Source organism: Colletes latitarsis, unplaced genomic scaffold, assembly GCF_051014445.1.
Source record: "Colletes latitarsis isolate SP2378_abdomen unplaced genomic scaffold, iyColLati1 scaffold0125, whole genome shotgun sequence".
Taxonomy (NCBI): domain Eukaryota; kingdom Metazoa; phylum Arthropoda; class Insecta; order Hymenoptera; family Colletidae; genus Colletes; species Colletes latitarsis.
The window spans coordinates 17,302-27,500 of NW_027488475.1; positions in this window are offsets into that span (position 1 = coordinate 17,302).

Here is a 10,199-nt window from a genome sequence, read left to right on the forward strand (position 1 = left end):
GTGTAGAGAATATAAAACTGCATAAGAATCGTATAGACGAAAATTGGCGTTCACGTGCTCGTTTTTGTGGAAAAAATTAAAAAAGCTCTCAAAATTCGAGATAAAAAAAAAAAAAACCATCTACCAGGTAGCCAACGGTAAACGGTACAAGTATCGTACGGGCGAAAACGAGCGTTACCGTGCTCGTTTTCGAGTTATTGACGAAAAACAGCCTGGAGCGATCGGTCCGGCGGTCGACGCGCGAAAGTTTCTAAGTCCGCTCTGCTCCGAAACACCGCTCCGGCGTCAAAAATCGTCGTAGGACAAAAAATAGACACGCTATCTTGCAGGAAAAAATCCGGGGAACACGATGGCGTCGTCAAAAGTGCAGGTCGTCGAGCTCGTTTTCGAGAAAAAAAAAACAAAATTCTCAAAATTCGACAAAAAAATAAAACGATCAGTGGACCGTGTAGAGAATATAAAACTGCATAAGAATCGTATAGACGAAAATTGGCGTTCACGTGCTCGTTTTTGTGGAAAAAATTAAAAAAGCTCTCAAACTTCGAGATAAAAAAAAAAAAAACCGTCTACCAGGTAGCCAACGGTAAACGGTACAAGTATCGTACGGGCGAAAACGAGCGTTACCGTGCTCGTTTTCGAGTTATTGACGAAAAACAGCCTGGAGCGATCGGTCCGGCGGTCGACGCGCGAAAGTTTCTAAGTCCGCTCTGCTCCGAAACACCGCTCCGGCGTCAAAAATCGTCGTAGGACAAAAAATCGCCACCCTATCTTGCAGGAAAAAATCCGGGGAACACGATGGCGTCGTCAAAAGTGCAGGTCGTCGAGCTAGTTTTCGAGAAAAAAAAAAAAAAATTCTCAAAACTCGACAAAAAAATAAAACGATCAGTGGACCGTGTAGAGAATCTAAAACTGCATAAGAATCGTATAGACCAAAATTGGCGTTCACGTGCTCGTTTTTGAGAAAAAAGTTAAAAAAGCTCTCAAAATTCGAGATAAAAAAAAAAAAACCATCTACCAGGTAGCCAACGGTAAACGGTACAAGTATCGTACGGGCGAAAACGAGCGTTACCGTGCTCGTTTTCGAGTTATTGACGAAAAACAGCCTGGAGCGATCGGTCCGGCGGTCGACGCGCGAAAGTTTCTAAGTCCGCTCTGCTCCGAAACACCGCTCCGGCGTCAAAAATCGTCGTAGGACAAAAAATAGACACGCTATCTTGCAGGAAAAAATCCGGGGAACACGATGGCGTCGTCAAAAGTGCAGGTCGTCGAGCTCGTTTTCGAGAAAAAAAAAAAAAAATTCTCAAAATTCGACAAAAAAATAAAACGATCAGTGGACCGTGTAGAGAATATAAAACTGCATAAGAATCGTATAGACGAAAATTGGCGTTCACGTGCTCGTTTTTGTGGAAAAAATTAAAAAAGCTCTCAAACTTCGAGATAAAAAAAAAAAAAACCGTCTACCAGGTAGCCAACGGTAAACGGTACAAGTATCGTACGGGCGAAAACGAGCGTTACCGTGCTCGTTTTCGAGTTATTGACGAAAAACAGCCTGGAGCGATCGGTCCGGCGGTCGACGCGCGAAAGTTTCTAAGTCCGCTCTGCTCCGAATCATCGCTCCGGCGTCAAAAATCGTCGTAGGACAAAAAATCGCCACCCTATCTTGCAGGAAAAAATCCGGGGAACACGATGGCGTCGTCAAAAGTGCAGGTCGTCGAGCTCGTTTTCGAGAAAAAAAAAAAAAAATTCTCAAAATTCGACAAAAAAATAAAACGATCAGTGGACCGTGTAGAGAATATAAAACTGCATAAGAATCGTATAGACGAAAATTGGCGTTCACGTGCTCGTTTTTGTGGAAAAAATTAAAAAAGCTCTCAAACTTCGAGATAAAAAAAAAAAAAACCGTCTACCAGGTAGCCAACGGTAAACGGTACAAGTATCGTACGGGCGAAAACGAGCGTTACCGTGCTCGTTTTCGAGTTATTGACGAAAAACAGCCTGGAGCGATCGGTCCGGCGGTCGACGCGCGAAAGTTTCTAAGTCCGCTCTGCTCCGAATCATCGCTCCGGCGTCAAAAATCGTCGTAGGACAAAAAATCGCCACCCTATCTTGCAGGAAAAAATCCGGGGAACACGATGGCGTCGTCAAAAGTGCAGGTCGTCGAGCTCGTTTTCGAGAAAAAAAAAAAAAAATTCTCAAAATTCGACAAAAAAATAAAACGATCAGTGGACCGTGTAGAGAATCTAAAACTGCATAAGAATCGTATAGACCAAAATTGGCGTTCACGTGCTCGTTTTTGAGAAAAAAGTTAAAAAAGCTCTCAAAATTCGAGATAAAAAAAAAAAAAACCATCTACCAGGTAGCCAACGGTAAACGGTACAAGTATCGTACGGGCGAAAACGAGCGTTACCGTGCTCGTTTTCGAGTTATTGACGAAAAACAGCCTGGAGCGATCGGTCCGGCGGTCGACGCGCGAAAGTTTCTAAGTCCGCTCTGCTCCGAAACACCGCTCCGGCGTCAAAAATCGTCGTAGGACAAAAAATAGACACGCTATCTTGCAGGAAAAAATCCGGGGAACACGATGGCGTCGTCAAAAGTGCAGGTCGTCGAGCTCGTTTTCGAGAAAAAAAAAAAAAAATTCTCAAAATTCGACAAAAAAATAAAACGATCAGTGGACCGTGTAGAGAATATAAAACTGCATAAGAATCGTATAGACGAAAATTGGCGTTCACGTGCTCGTTTTTGTGGAAAAAATTAAAAAAGCTCTCAAAATTCGAGATAAAAAAAAAAAAAACCATCTACCAGGTAGCCATCGGTAAACGGTACAAGTATCGTACGGGCGAAAACGAGCGTTACCGTGCTCGTTTTCGAGTTATTGACGAAAAACAGCCTGGAGCGATCGGTCCGGCGGTCGACGCGCGAAAGTTTCTAAGTCCGCTCTGCTCCGAAACACCGCTCCGGCGTCAAAAATCGTCGTAGGACAAAAAATAGACACGCTATCTTGCAGGAAAAAATCCGGGGAACACGATGGCGTCGTCAAAAGTGCAGGTCGTCGAGCTCGTTTTCGAGAAAAAAAAAAAAAAATTCTCAAAATTCGACAAAAAAATAAAACGATCAGTGGACCGTGTAGAGAATCTAAAACTGCATAAGAATCGTATAGACGAAAATTGGCCTTAACGTGCTGGTTTTCGAGTTATTGACGATAAGCCGGTATATATATGTCCGAGATAAAAAAAAAGATAGGGACAGTGGGAATCTCCTATACTATCACGGGCGTGTATTCTCCTACTAGTTTGATGGTTGCTGTTGCATAAACCACCGACTGTTTGGCCCGCCGTTTAACCGCGCAGTTTAAAATTGCAACACAATGTTGGTGTCGCTCCGGATCGAAAAAATGGAAAAACGACATACTTTACGCATAGGGGCGGCTGATCTTAACATATTTTGTCAATGTCATCTTCCCAGTGACCCTAGGAAGGAGTTTGCCGTTGCACGTTTTCCTATTAAAAAGTAATTAGTGTACAAAAATTTTCGTGAAGCAAAAAACAAGAATATGAAAGTACGTTCCATGAGCATTACGGTGAATAAAACAGAAATTAAAAATTCCCGAGGGGTTGAACAGCATCATATTGAATTCGTTTTGCTGACTGGGGTCTGCGCCCCCCAGACCCCCGCTACACTAGCCCAGACCAAACCCACTTTGTAATAGTGGTATCATATTAAATTGAACAGCATCGTACTTAATTCGTTTTGCTGAATGGGGGGCTGCGCCCCCCAAACCCCCGCTACACTAGCCCAGACCTAACCCATTTTGTAATAGCGGTATCAAATTAAATTGAACAGCATCGTACTAAATTCGTTTTGCTGACTGGGGGGCTGCGCCCCCCAGACCCCCGCAACACTAGCCCGGACCTAACCCACTTTGTAATAGCGGTATCATATTAAATTGAACAGCATCGTACTAAATTCGTTTTGCTGAATGGGGGGCTGCGCCCCCCAAACCCCCGCTACACTAGCCCAGACCTAACCCATTTTGTAATAGCGGTATCAAATTAAATTGAACAGCATCATATTGAATTCGTTTTGCTGACTGGGGTCTGCGCCCCCCAGACCCCCGCTACAATAGCCCAGACCTAACCCACTTTGTAATAGTGGTATCATATTAAATTGAACAGCATCGTACTTAATTCGTTTTGCTGAATGGGGGGCTGCGCCCCCCAAACCCCCGCTACACTAGCCCAGACCTAACCCATTTTGTAATAGCGGTATCAAATTAAATTGAACAGCATCGTACTAAATTCGTTTTGCTGACAGGGGTCTGCGCCCCCCAGACCCCCGCTACACTAGCCCAGACCTAACCCCCTTTGTAATAGCGGTATCATATTAAATTGAACAGCATCATATTGAATTCGTTTTGCTGACTGGGGTCTGCGCGCCCCAGACCCCCGCAACACTAGCCCGGACCTAACCCACTTTGTAATAGCGGTATCACATTAAATTGAACAGCATCGTACTAAATTCGTTTTGCTGAATGGGGGGCTGCGCCCCCCAAACCCCCGCTACACTAGCCCAGACCTAACCCATTTTGTAATAGCGGTATCAAACTAAATTGAACAGCATCATATTGAATTCGTTTTGCTGACTGGGGTCTGCGCCCCCCCGACCCCCGCTACAATAGCCCAGACCTAACCCACTTTGTAATAGTGGTATCATATTAAATTGAACAGCATCGTACTTAATTCGTTTTGCTGAATGGGGGGCTGCGCCCCCCAAACCCCCGCTACACTAGCCCAGACCTAACCCATTTTGTAATAGCGGTATCAAATTAAATTGAACAGCATCGTACTAAATTCGTTTTGCTGACAGGGGTCTGCGCCCCCCAGACCCCCGCTACACTAGCCCAGACCTAACCCCCTTTGTAATAGCGGTATCATATTAAATTGAACAGCATCATATTGAATTCGTTTTGCTGACTGGGGTCTGCGCGCCCCAGACCCCCGCAACACTAGCCCGGACCTAACCCACTTTGTAATAGCGGTATCATATTAAATTGAACAGCATCGTACTAAATTCGTTTTGCTGAATGGGGGGCTGCGCCCCCCAAACCCCCGCTACACTAGCCCAGACCTAACCCATTTTGTAATAGCGGTATCAAATTAAATTGAACAGCATCATATTGAATTCGTTTTGCTGACTGGGGTCTGCGCCCCCCAGACCCCCGCTATACTAGCCCAGACCTAACCCACTTTGTAATAGTGGTATCATATTAAATTGAACAGCATCGTACATAATTCGTTTTGCTGAATGGGGGGCTGCGCCCCCCAAACCCCCGCTACACTAGCCCAGACCTAACCCATTTTGTAATAGCTGTATCAAATTAAATTGAACAGCATCATATTGAATTCGTTTTGCTGACAGGGGTCTGCGCCCCCAGACCCCCGCTACACTAGCCCAGACCTAACCCACTTTGTAATAGTGGTATCATATTAAATTGAACAGCATCGTACATAATTCGTTTTGCTGAATGGGGGGCTGCGCCCCCCAAACCCCCGCTACACTAGCCCAGACCTAACCCATTTTGTAATAGCGGTATCAAATTAAATTGAACAGCATCATATTGAATTCGTTTTGCTGACTGGGGTCTGCGCCCCCCAAACCCCCGCTACACTAGCCCAGACCTAACCCATTTTGTAATAGCGGTATCAAATTAAATTGAACAGCATCATATTGAATTCGTTTTGCTGACTGGGGTCTGCGCCCCCCAAACCCCCGCTACACCAGCCCAGACCTAACCCATTTTGTAATAGCGGTATCAAATTAAATTGAGCAGCATCATATTGAATTCGTTTTGCTGACAGGGGTCTGCGCCCCCCAGACCCCCGCTACACTAGCCCAGACCTAACCCCCTTTGTAATAGCGGTATCATATTAAATTGAACAGCATCATATTGAATTCGTTTTGCTGACTGGGGTCTGCGCGCCCCAAACCCCCGCAACACTGGCCCAGACCTAGCCCATTTTGTAATGACTGTATTGGAACTGCGTTAGGGCTAGTTTAGAATTGGTTAGGTGAAGTAATGCGGAGAGCAGTTTCGCCTGCGTCCCGGGATGCTTGTTGGCATGAGTGGTGTCTGAATGAGTAAAGACGGATGAGACACTTGTGGGGTATGGTGAGTCAGATTCCCAAACTACCCATATATTCTTCTGAGGCATGGGTGCCTATCCAAGGATCTCCTTCGGTATCTAAAACAGAAATAAAAAAAAAAAAAAAAAAAAAAAAAAAAAAATGAATATGGACTGTGTTAGGACTGAATTGGATAAGGTCTGGGTTACGTCTCGGTTAGGTCTGAGTTAGGACTGGTTTAAGACTGGGTTAGGACTGGGTTAGGACTGGGTTAGGACTGGGTTAGGTCTGGGTTAGGACTGGGTTAGGTCTGGGTTAGGTCTGGGTTAGGACTGGGTTAGGTCTGGGTTAGGACTGGGTTAGGACTGGGTTAGGTCTGGGTTAGGTCTGGGTTAGGTCTGGGTTAGGACTGGGTTAGGACTGGGTTACGACTGGGTTAGGTCTGGGTTACGACTGGGTTAGGTCTGGGTTACGACTGGGTTAGGTCTGGGTTACGACTGGGTTAGGTCTGGGTTACGACTGGGTTAGGATTGGGTTAGGTCTGGTTTAGGACTGGGTTAGGTCTAGGTTAGGACTGGGTTAGGTCTGGGTTAGGTCTGGGTTAGGACTGGGTTAGGTCTGGGTTAGGACTGGGTTAGTACTGGGTTAGGACTGGGTTAGGTCTGGGTTAGGTCTGGGTTATTTCTGGGTTAGGTCTGGGTTAGGTCTGGGTTAGGTCTGGGTTAGGGCTGGGTTAGGTCTGGGTTAGGTCTGGGTCAGGTCTGGGGTATTTCTGGGTTAGGACTGGGTTAGGTCTGGGTTAGGTCTGGGTTATTTCTGGGTTAGGTCTGGGTTAGGTCTGGGTTAGGTCTGGGTTAGGTCTGGGTTAGGACTGGGTTAGGTCTGGGTTAGGACTGGGTTAGGTCTGGGTTAGGTCTGGGTTAGGTCTGGGTTAGGTCTGGGTTATTTCTGGGTTAGGTCTGGGTTAGGTCTGGGTTAGGTCTGGGTTAGGGCTGGGTTAGGTCTGGGTTAGGTCTGGGTCAGGTCTGGGGTATTTCTGGGTTAGGACTGGGTTAGGTCTGGGTTAGGACTGGGTTAGGTCTGGGTTAGGACTGGGTTAGGACTGGGTTAGGTCTGGGTTAGGTCTGGGTTAGGTTTGGGTTAGGACTGGGTAGGTTCTGGGTTAGGACTTGGTTAGGACTGGGTTAGGACTGTGTTAGGACTGGGTTAGGTCTGGGTTAGGTCTGGGTTAGGACTGGGTTAGGTCTGGGTTAGGACTGGGTTAGGACTGGGTTAGGTCTGGGTTAGGTCTGGGTTAGGACTGGGTTAGGTCTGGGTTAGGACTGGGTTAGGTCTGGGTTAGTACTGGATTTGGTTAGGTCTGGGTTAGGTCTGGGTTAGGTCTGGGTTAGGACTGGGTTAGGACTGGGTTAGGTCTGGGTTAGGACTGGGTTAGGACTGGGTTAGGACTGGGTTAGGTCTGGGTTAGGTCTGGGTTATTTCTGGGTTAGGTCTGGGTTAGGTCTGGGTTAGGTCTGGGTTAGGTCTGGGTTAGGTCTGGGTTAGGACTGGGTTAGGACTGGGTTAGGTCTGGGTTAGGTCTGGGTTAGGACTGGGTTAGGTCTGGGTTAGGACTGGGTTAGGTCTGGGTTAGGTCTGGGTTCGGTCTGGGTTAGGACTGGGTTAGGTCTGGGTTAGGTCTGGGTTAGGTCTGGGTTAGGTCTGGGTTAGGACTGGGTTAGGACTGGGTTAGGACTGGGTTAGGTCTGGGTTAGGTCTGGGTTATTTCTGGGTTAGGACTGGGTTAGGACTGGGTTAGGTCTGGGTTAGGTCTGGGTTAGGTCTGAGTTAGGTCTGGGTTAGGACTGGGTTAGGACTGGGTTAGGTCTGGGTTAGGTCTGGGTTAGGACTGGGTTAGGACTGGGTTAGGTCTGGGTTAGGTCTGGGTTAGGACTGGGTTAGGTCTGGGTTAGGACTGGGTTAGGTCTGGGTTAGTACTGGATTTGGTTAGGTCTGGGTTAGGTCTGGGTTAGGTCTGGGTTAGGTCTGGGTTAGGACTGGGTTAGGTCTGGGTTAGGACTGGGTTAGGTCTGGGTTAGTACTGGATTTGGTTAGGTCTGGGTTAGGTCTGGGTTAGGTCTGGGTTAGGACTGGGTTAGGACTGGGTTAGGTCTGGGTTAGGACTGGGTTAGGACTGGGTTAGGACTGGGTTAGGTCTGGGTTAGGTCTGGGTTAGGACTGGGTTAGGTCTGGGTTAGGTCTGGGTTCGGTCTGGGTTAGGTCTGGGTTAGGTCTGGGTTAGGACTGGGTTAGGACTGGGTTAGGTCTGGGTTAGGTCTGGGTTAGGACTGGGTTAGGTCTGGGTTAGGACTGGGTTAGGTCTGGGTTAGTACTGGATTTGGTTAGGTCTGGGTTAGGTCTGGGTTAGGGCTGGGTTAGGTCTGGGTTCGGTCTGGGTTAGGTTTGGGTTAGGTCTGGGTTAGGACTGGGTTAGGACTGGGTTAGGTCTGGGTTAGGACTGGGTTAGGACTGGGTTAGGTCTGGGTTAGGACTGGGTTAGGACTGGGTTAGGTCTGGGTTAGGACTGGGTTAGGACTGGGTTAGGTCTGGGTTAGGTCTGGGTTAGGACTGGGTTAGGTCTGGGTTAGGTCTGGGTTCGGTCTGGGTTAGGTCTGGGTTAGGTCTGGGTTAGGACTGGGTTAGGACTGGGTTAGGTCTGGGTTAGGACTGGGTTAGGACTGGGTTAGGTCTGGGTTAGGACTGGGTTAGGACTGGGTTAGGTCTGGGTTAGGACTGGGTTAGGACTGGGTTAGGTCTGGGTTAGGTCTGGGTTAGGACTGGGTTAGGTCTGGGTTAGGACTGGGTTAGGTCTGGGTTAGTACTGGATTTGGTTAGGTCTGGGTTAGGTCTGGGTTAGGTCTGGGTTAGGACTGGGTTAGGACTGGGTTAGGTCTGGGTTAGGACTGGGTTAGGACTGGGTTAGGTCTGGGTTAGGACTGGGTTAGGACTGGGTTAGGACTGGGTTAGGTCTGGGTTAGGTCTGGGTTATTTCTGGGTTAGGTCTGGGTTAGGTCTGGGTTAGGTCTGGGTTAGGTCTGGGTTAGGTCTGGGTTAGGACTGGGTTAGGACTGGGTTAGGTCTGGGTTAGGTCTGGGTTAGGACTGGGTTAGGTCTGGGTTAGGACTGGGTTAGGTCTGGGTTAGGTCTGGGTTCGGTCTGGGTTAGGACTGGGTTAGGTCTGGGTTAGGTCTGGGTTAGGTCTGGGTTAGGTCTGGGTTAGGTCTGGGTTAGGTCTGGGTTAGGACTGGGTTAGGACTGGGTTAGGTCTGGGTTAGGTCTGGGTTAGGACTGGGTTAGGTCTGGGTTAGTACTGGATTTGGTTAGGTCTGGGTTAGGTCTGGGTTAGGTCTGGGTTAGTACTGGATTTGGTTAGGTCTGGGTTAGGTCTGGGTTAGGGCTGGGTTAGGTCTGGGTTCGGTCTGGGTTAGGTTTGGGTTAGGTCTGGGTTAGGACTGGGTTAGGACTGGGTTAGGTCTGGGTTAGGACTGGGTTAGGACTGGGTTAGGTCTGGGTTAGGACTGGGTTAGGACTGGGTTAGGTCTGGGTTAGGACTGGGTTAGGACTGGGTTAGGTCTGGGTTAGGTCTGGGTTAGGACTGGGTTAGGTCTGGGTTAGGTCTGGGTTCGGTCTGGGTTAGGTCTGGGTTAGGTCTGGGTTAGGACTGGGTTAGGACTGGGTTAGGTCTGGGTTAGGACTGGGTTAGGACTGGGTTAGGTCTGGGTTAGGACTGGGTTAGGACTGGGTTAGGTCTGGGTTAGGACTGGGTTAGGACTGGGTTAGGTCTGGGTTAGGTCTGGGTTAGGACTGGGTTAGGTCTGGGTTAGGACTGGGTTAGGTCTGGGTTAGTACTGGATTTGGTTAGGTCTGGGTTAGGTCTGGGTTAGGTCTGGGTTAGGACTGGGTTAGGACTGGGTTAGGTCTGGGTTAGGACTGGGTTAGGACTGGGTTAGGTCTGGGTTAGGACTGGGTTAGGACTGGGTTAGGACTGGGTTAGGTCTGGGTTAGGTCTGGGTTATTTCTGGGTTAGGTCTGGGTTAGGT